This window comes from Pelophylax lessonae (genome assembly GCF_965119305.1).
Source record: "Pelophylax lessonae genome assembly, chromosome: 2".
In the NCBI taxonomy this organism is placed as follows: Eukaryota; Metazoa; Chordata; class Amphibia; order Anura; family Ranidae; genus Pelophylax; species Pelophylax lessonae.
Window position 1 is genome coordinate 311848908 of NC_138769.1, and position 6000 is coordinate 311854907.

The following is a 6000-nucleotide window of genomic DNA, read 5'->3' on the forward strand; positions in this document are numbered from 1 at the left end:
CTGAAGGATGTTACAGACAGCGTAACATTCTCCATGGCTTCACCAGACCCTTTCACGTCTGTCACATGTGCTCAAGGTTAACCTACTATCATCTGTGAAAAGCACAAGGTGCCAGTGTCGGACCTGCCAATTCTGGTGTTCAATGGCAAATTCCAGTTGAGCTCCACGGTACTGGGCAGTGAGCACAGGACCCACCCTCATGAAGTCTGTTTCTGATTGGTCAGAGACATTCACAGCAGTGACCTGCTGGAGGACGTTTTGTAGGGCTCTGGCAGTGCTCATCCTGTTCCTCCGTGCACAAAGGAATGGATACCAGTCCTGCTGATGGGTAAGGACCTTTTATGGCCCCATCCAGCTCTCCTAGTGTAACTGCCTGTCTCCTGGAATCTCCTCCATGCTCTTGAGACTGTGCTGGGAGACACAGCAAAACTTCTGGCAATGGCACGTATTGATGTGCCATCCTGGAGGAGTTGGACTGCCTGTGCAACCTCTATAGGGTCCACATATCGCCTCATGCTACCAGTAGTGACACTGACCCTAGCCAAATGCAAAACTAGTGAAAAAAAGTCAGAAAAAAACAGAGCAGGGAAAAAAATTTCAGTGGCCTCCACCTGTAAAACCATTCCTGTTTTGGTGGGTTGTCTCATTGTTGCCCATCTAGCGCACCTGTTGTTCATTTCATTGACACCAAAGCAGCTGAAACTTATTACCAACCCCCTCCGCTACTTAACTGACCAGATCAATATCCCAGGAGTTTAATTGACTTGATTCTGTACTCTGATTAAAAAGTGTTCCTTTCGTTTTTTTGAGCAGTGTATATTTCTGAGCCTGTAGCCAGTCTAGGTGTAAAGAAGAATTCCAAGCATAAGGTATTTTTACATAGTTACATAAATCCAGCTTAGACTAATGTAACTCTGCATACATGATACCTGGCTGATGCCACTGAAAGCTGGAAATCACTGAAGTAGTAGTACCACTATTCCACTTGTTTCTGGGCCCCAGGCTGCGCAGTTAGCCTGATGTGTTCTGAATACAGGAGGTCATGCAAACCATTTTCTGATTGAATGAGTAGGAGAGGCAGGGCGGTGACATCTCAATAGGAGCCTGCCTATGTGAAGTTCATCACAACAGAAGCCTGCCTACCTGAAGTTCGTCACATAGAAATCTGTCTAGGTGAAGTATGTCACAAAAGAGCCTGCCTAGATAAAGTTCGTCACACAGGCTCCTATGCGAAGTTCATCACATACAGTACGCTCCTATGCGAAGTTCATAACAATGGCTCCTACATTAAGTTCATCACAATGGTTCCTACGGGAAGTGCATCACATAGGCTCCTATGGGAAGTTCATTACAATGGTTCCTACATTAAATTCATCACATAGGCTCCTATGGGAAGTTCATTACAATGGTTCCTACATTAAATTCATCACATAGGCTCCTATGGGAAGTTCTTTACAATGGTTCCTACATTAAATTCATCACATAGGCTCCTGTGCGAAGTTCATAACAATGGCTCCTACATTAAGTTCATCACAATGGTTCCTACAGGAAGTTCATCACATAGGCTCCTACGGGAAGTGCATCACATAGGCTCCTATGGGAAGTTCATCACAATGGTTCCTACATTAAATTCATCACATAGGCTCCTATGCGAAGTTTATCACATAGGCTCCTACACGATCATCATCACATAGGCTCCTATGCAAAGTTCATCACATAGGCTCCTACGGGAAGTGCATCACGTAAGCTCCTACGGGAAGTTCATTACAATGGTTTTTACGTGAAGTTCACCACAGAAGTTCCTATGTGAAGTTGTTCACTGACATCTCTGATACCTATTATTTGTCCATACCCCTTAAACCCTTCCTGTTTAGTCACATCTCACTAGGGCTGGCTGCTTCTTTATCTCCTTGTAAAACTGTTGTTCCAGATAGAAACCTCTGGTGTTGATAAGTTGATCACTATACTTTTGTGGTTCAAAACAGTGTAAAATTTGATAGAATTTTGCCTGCGCGCATATTTAATATTATAGGATGACCATACTGGTTTATTTACCATCAGTTCATCACGCTACACAGTTTAAAGTAGTTTAAGTAGAGTAAAAATTATATTTTCACTACCAGTGTGCTGCCTAGAAAAACCAACTGAGATGGAGAGAAAATTGCTTTGAGAATCACTGTGTGAAAGAAGATGGCAAGATATCAGAAACTGTTGTTCTAGATAACAGATTAGGTATTTATAGCCACTTGTAGGAAACCATAGAGAGGAATGGGAATACATACAGCCTTGGATCAAACACATCCAACGGGCCCTTTTATTGTACACCTAGACTACATGCAGGCCTTACCTGTATGAAAACACGCCAAAGAAATTTGAAGGCAACAATGATCAGGACAGCAACTAGAGGGAAGAAATCACAAAAAAAGCTTAAAGTTGGGACAAAGGCTGCAAGGGTGCAGGTGCCAGGAAGCTGGAAGCAAAGACTTGAACATGGGCGTATAGGTGTCAAGTAAACCAAAGCACAGTGGTGAGGGCACCCAGAATGCACCAAGTCTAGTATAGATCAGAGCTGAATCAAAAGCGGAGTTCAATTATGGTTGAGCAGGAAAACACCAAATCATGAGTAGGTTCAAGCCCAGGGACAAGCAGAGGTTGGCAATGTGCAGGCAGCGAGGTACAGAATCAATAAGCAAAATCTTGGTCAAGAGTCCAGGCTGAGGTCAGTAACAACTTGGGTGGCACAGTGGTGTAGTGGTTAGCACTTTCACCTAGCAGCAAGAGGGTCGGTGGTTCGAATCCCAACCACGACACTACCTGCCTGGAGTTTGCATGTTCTCCCTGTGCCTGCGTGGGTTTCCTCTGGGTACTCCGGTTTCCTCCCACACTCCAAAGACATGCTGGTAGTTTAATTGGATCCTGTATAAAATTGGCCCTACTATGTATGTATGAATGTGAGTTAGGGACCCTAGATTGTGCGCTCCTTGAGGGCAGGGAATGATGTGAATGTATATGTAAAGCACTGCGTAAATTGACAGCGCTATACAAGTACCTGAAGTAATAAAAGGTACTGTAGGTAGTAAATATAGACAGGCAAGCATTATCCAGAAGCAGGTCAGATGAAAGCCCAATCAATAACCAGGTTCAGGATCAGGAATTCATGCCTAAAAGGCATTCATCAACAATCTCATTCAGGACCCAGGTTTACATAGTCCTCTAAGAGCCAGTATCTGCAGTGGATGTGTCCACATGCACACTTTTGTTGCTGTAGATGTGCTCCTTTGTGCCTTGTTGCACATATAGTTAGGCTTTGGTGCCTGAAAACGTTTATGCACATTTATGAGCTTTACTGCTGGCTCAGCCTTTGACATAATGTTCGAGACAGCTGCTTGGGCAGGCATTTCCAAAATAAGGTAATGTTTACCTGATTTTTCTCCTACTCCTGAAGTATACAGTCCTATTCAAACCCACTAGCTTTTTTTATCCCCTCCATAGCCATTTGGGTGTACTACTAAAAAAAAGCTGTATACTTGTAACTGTAGTTGGTTGCTCTTTCAAAACATAGTGGTATTGGATATTATGGAATGCATAAGTGTCTAGGTGACATGAAGGCAAGTTACCGTAAATGACGCTTATATTTTGTTCAGTTCTCTGAATTAACTACAAGTACCGTCTGCCAAAGCAGCAGGCAGCATGTAGTTCTCAATAAGCTGCAAAGGCGCATTACTGTGCCCTCCCAGGTCATTGACCTTCCTGCTCTTCAGTACTGTCTGCCCGTATGGGAGGTATGGGCACACAGCTGACATTGCAACCCCAATGCTGATCATCAAGTCGATGCTTTACTGACTCCTAAGAAGAAAAATAATACATCCACTTTTTTTACCAGCATAAAAAATGTGCATTTATTATTTTTTTTATAGTGAACTTATCCTATAAGAAGATAACATAAGGAGAAGTATGGCAAATGCTAAAGCCTGCTGTCGGCTGATGTCACAGAGCTGGTCCTGGTTCTGCAGGGATCCCAACAACGTCAGTATCCGCCCACATGTCTGACCGGCAGCTGGCTCAGCCTCTCAACAGGCCATTGGGAGACTGATCCAGCCGCTCCCGCCCCCTGCACAGCCCTGTACTCTAGTGAGTGCTGGAGGGGCAGAGCAGAGAGCTGGTCACTGACAGCCACCAGCTCTCTGCTCATTGGAGACTGAGAACTGAGCGTTTAGTTCTTAGTCTAAGAGGTGGTGGGGTATCTCACCAGAGATAAGAGCAACTCGAATTACCATGGATGCCACAAAAAAAAAAATGATATAAATATATATATATATATATATATATATATATATATATATATATATATATACACATACATACACACACACACACACACACACACACACACACACACACACACACACACACACTGCTCAAAAAAATTTAAACCAAAACACATCAGATCTCAATGGGGAAAAATATCATGCTGGATGTCTAAACTGATATGGATTGGGTAATGTGTTAGGAATGAAAGGATGCCACATCGATTGATTTTTGGGGTGTCTTTGAATTCAGCCCTCTGTAGGTTGAGAATTTCCATCAAAGTGAAAAAATGATGCAGCAGGCTAGTCATTTTGCTGAAATTTAATTGCAGCAACTTAAAATGGTTCTCAGTAGTTTGTATGGTCCCCACATGCTTGTATGCGTGCCTGACAATGTTGGGGCATGCTTATAATAAAACGACGGATGGTGTCTGGGGTTTTTCCTCCCAGATCTGGACCAGGGCATCACTGAGCTTCTGAACAGACTGAGGGGCAACTTACCGGCATCTGATTGACTGAAACAATGTCTCAGAGGTGCTCGATTAGATTAACCATTTCAATACCGGGCACTTTTCCCCCTTCCCGCCCAGGACAATTTTCAGCTCTGTTGCATTTTGAATGACAATTGCGCGGTCATGCAATACTGTACCTAAACCAAATTTAGGTAATTTTTTCCCCCCACAAATAGAGCTTTCTTTTGGTGGTATTTGATCACAGCAAGGTTTTTTCTTTTTTGCTAAACAAATAAAAAAAGACAGAAAAGTTTGAAATAAAAAAAAAAAAGTTTTTTGTTTAGGTTATAAAATTTTGTAAATAGATATGTTTTTTTTCTTGCACTGATAGGCACTGATGGGTGGCACTAATATGCAGCACTGATATTCAGCATTGGTGTGCACTGATAGGCAGCACTGATATTCAGCATTGGTGGGCACTGATAGGCGGCATTGATGGGCACTTATAGGCAGCACTGGTGGGCAATAATGGCACAGCACAGAACCCCCCCCCCCCCCCCTACTCGTGCCTGTCAGGCACGAACTGAGGAAAGCCGATCAACGGCTCTTCCTGTATACTATGTGACCAGCTGTGATTGGAAACAGCTGGTCACATGGTAAAGAGCCTACGTCAGTAGGCTCTATACCGGGATCAGAGATGCGGTGTGTCAGAGTGACACACCACAGCAGCGATCGCCGCTCTGCGCATTATCCTGCCACCGTCATATGACGTCCGGTCAGGATAATGTAACCACCTTCCCGCTGTCATTTGCTTATAGGGCGGGCGGGAAGTGGTTAAAGTCAAGCGAGCGTGGGGCCATTCAATAGTATCAATTCCTTCATCCTCCAGGAACTGGCTGCATACTCTCGCCACGAGGCTGGGCTTTGTTGTGCACCAGGAGGGACCCAGGACCCACTGCACCAGCGTAGGGACTGACAATGGGTCCATGGATTTTATCTTGATACCTAATGGCAGTCAGGGGGCCACTGTCTAGCCTGTAGAGGTCTGTGCATCCCTCCATGGATATGCCTCTCCAGACCATCAATGACCCACCACCAAACCGGTCATATTGAACAATGTTACAGGCAGCATAATGTGCTTCATGGTGTCGGGCAGTAAGCACAGGGCCCACTAGGGGACGTCTGGCCCTCAGGCCACCCTCATTAAGTCTGTTTCTGTTTGTTTGGTCAGAGACATTCAC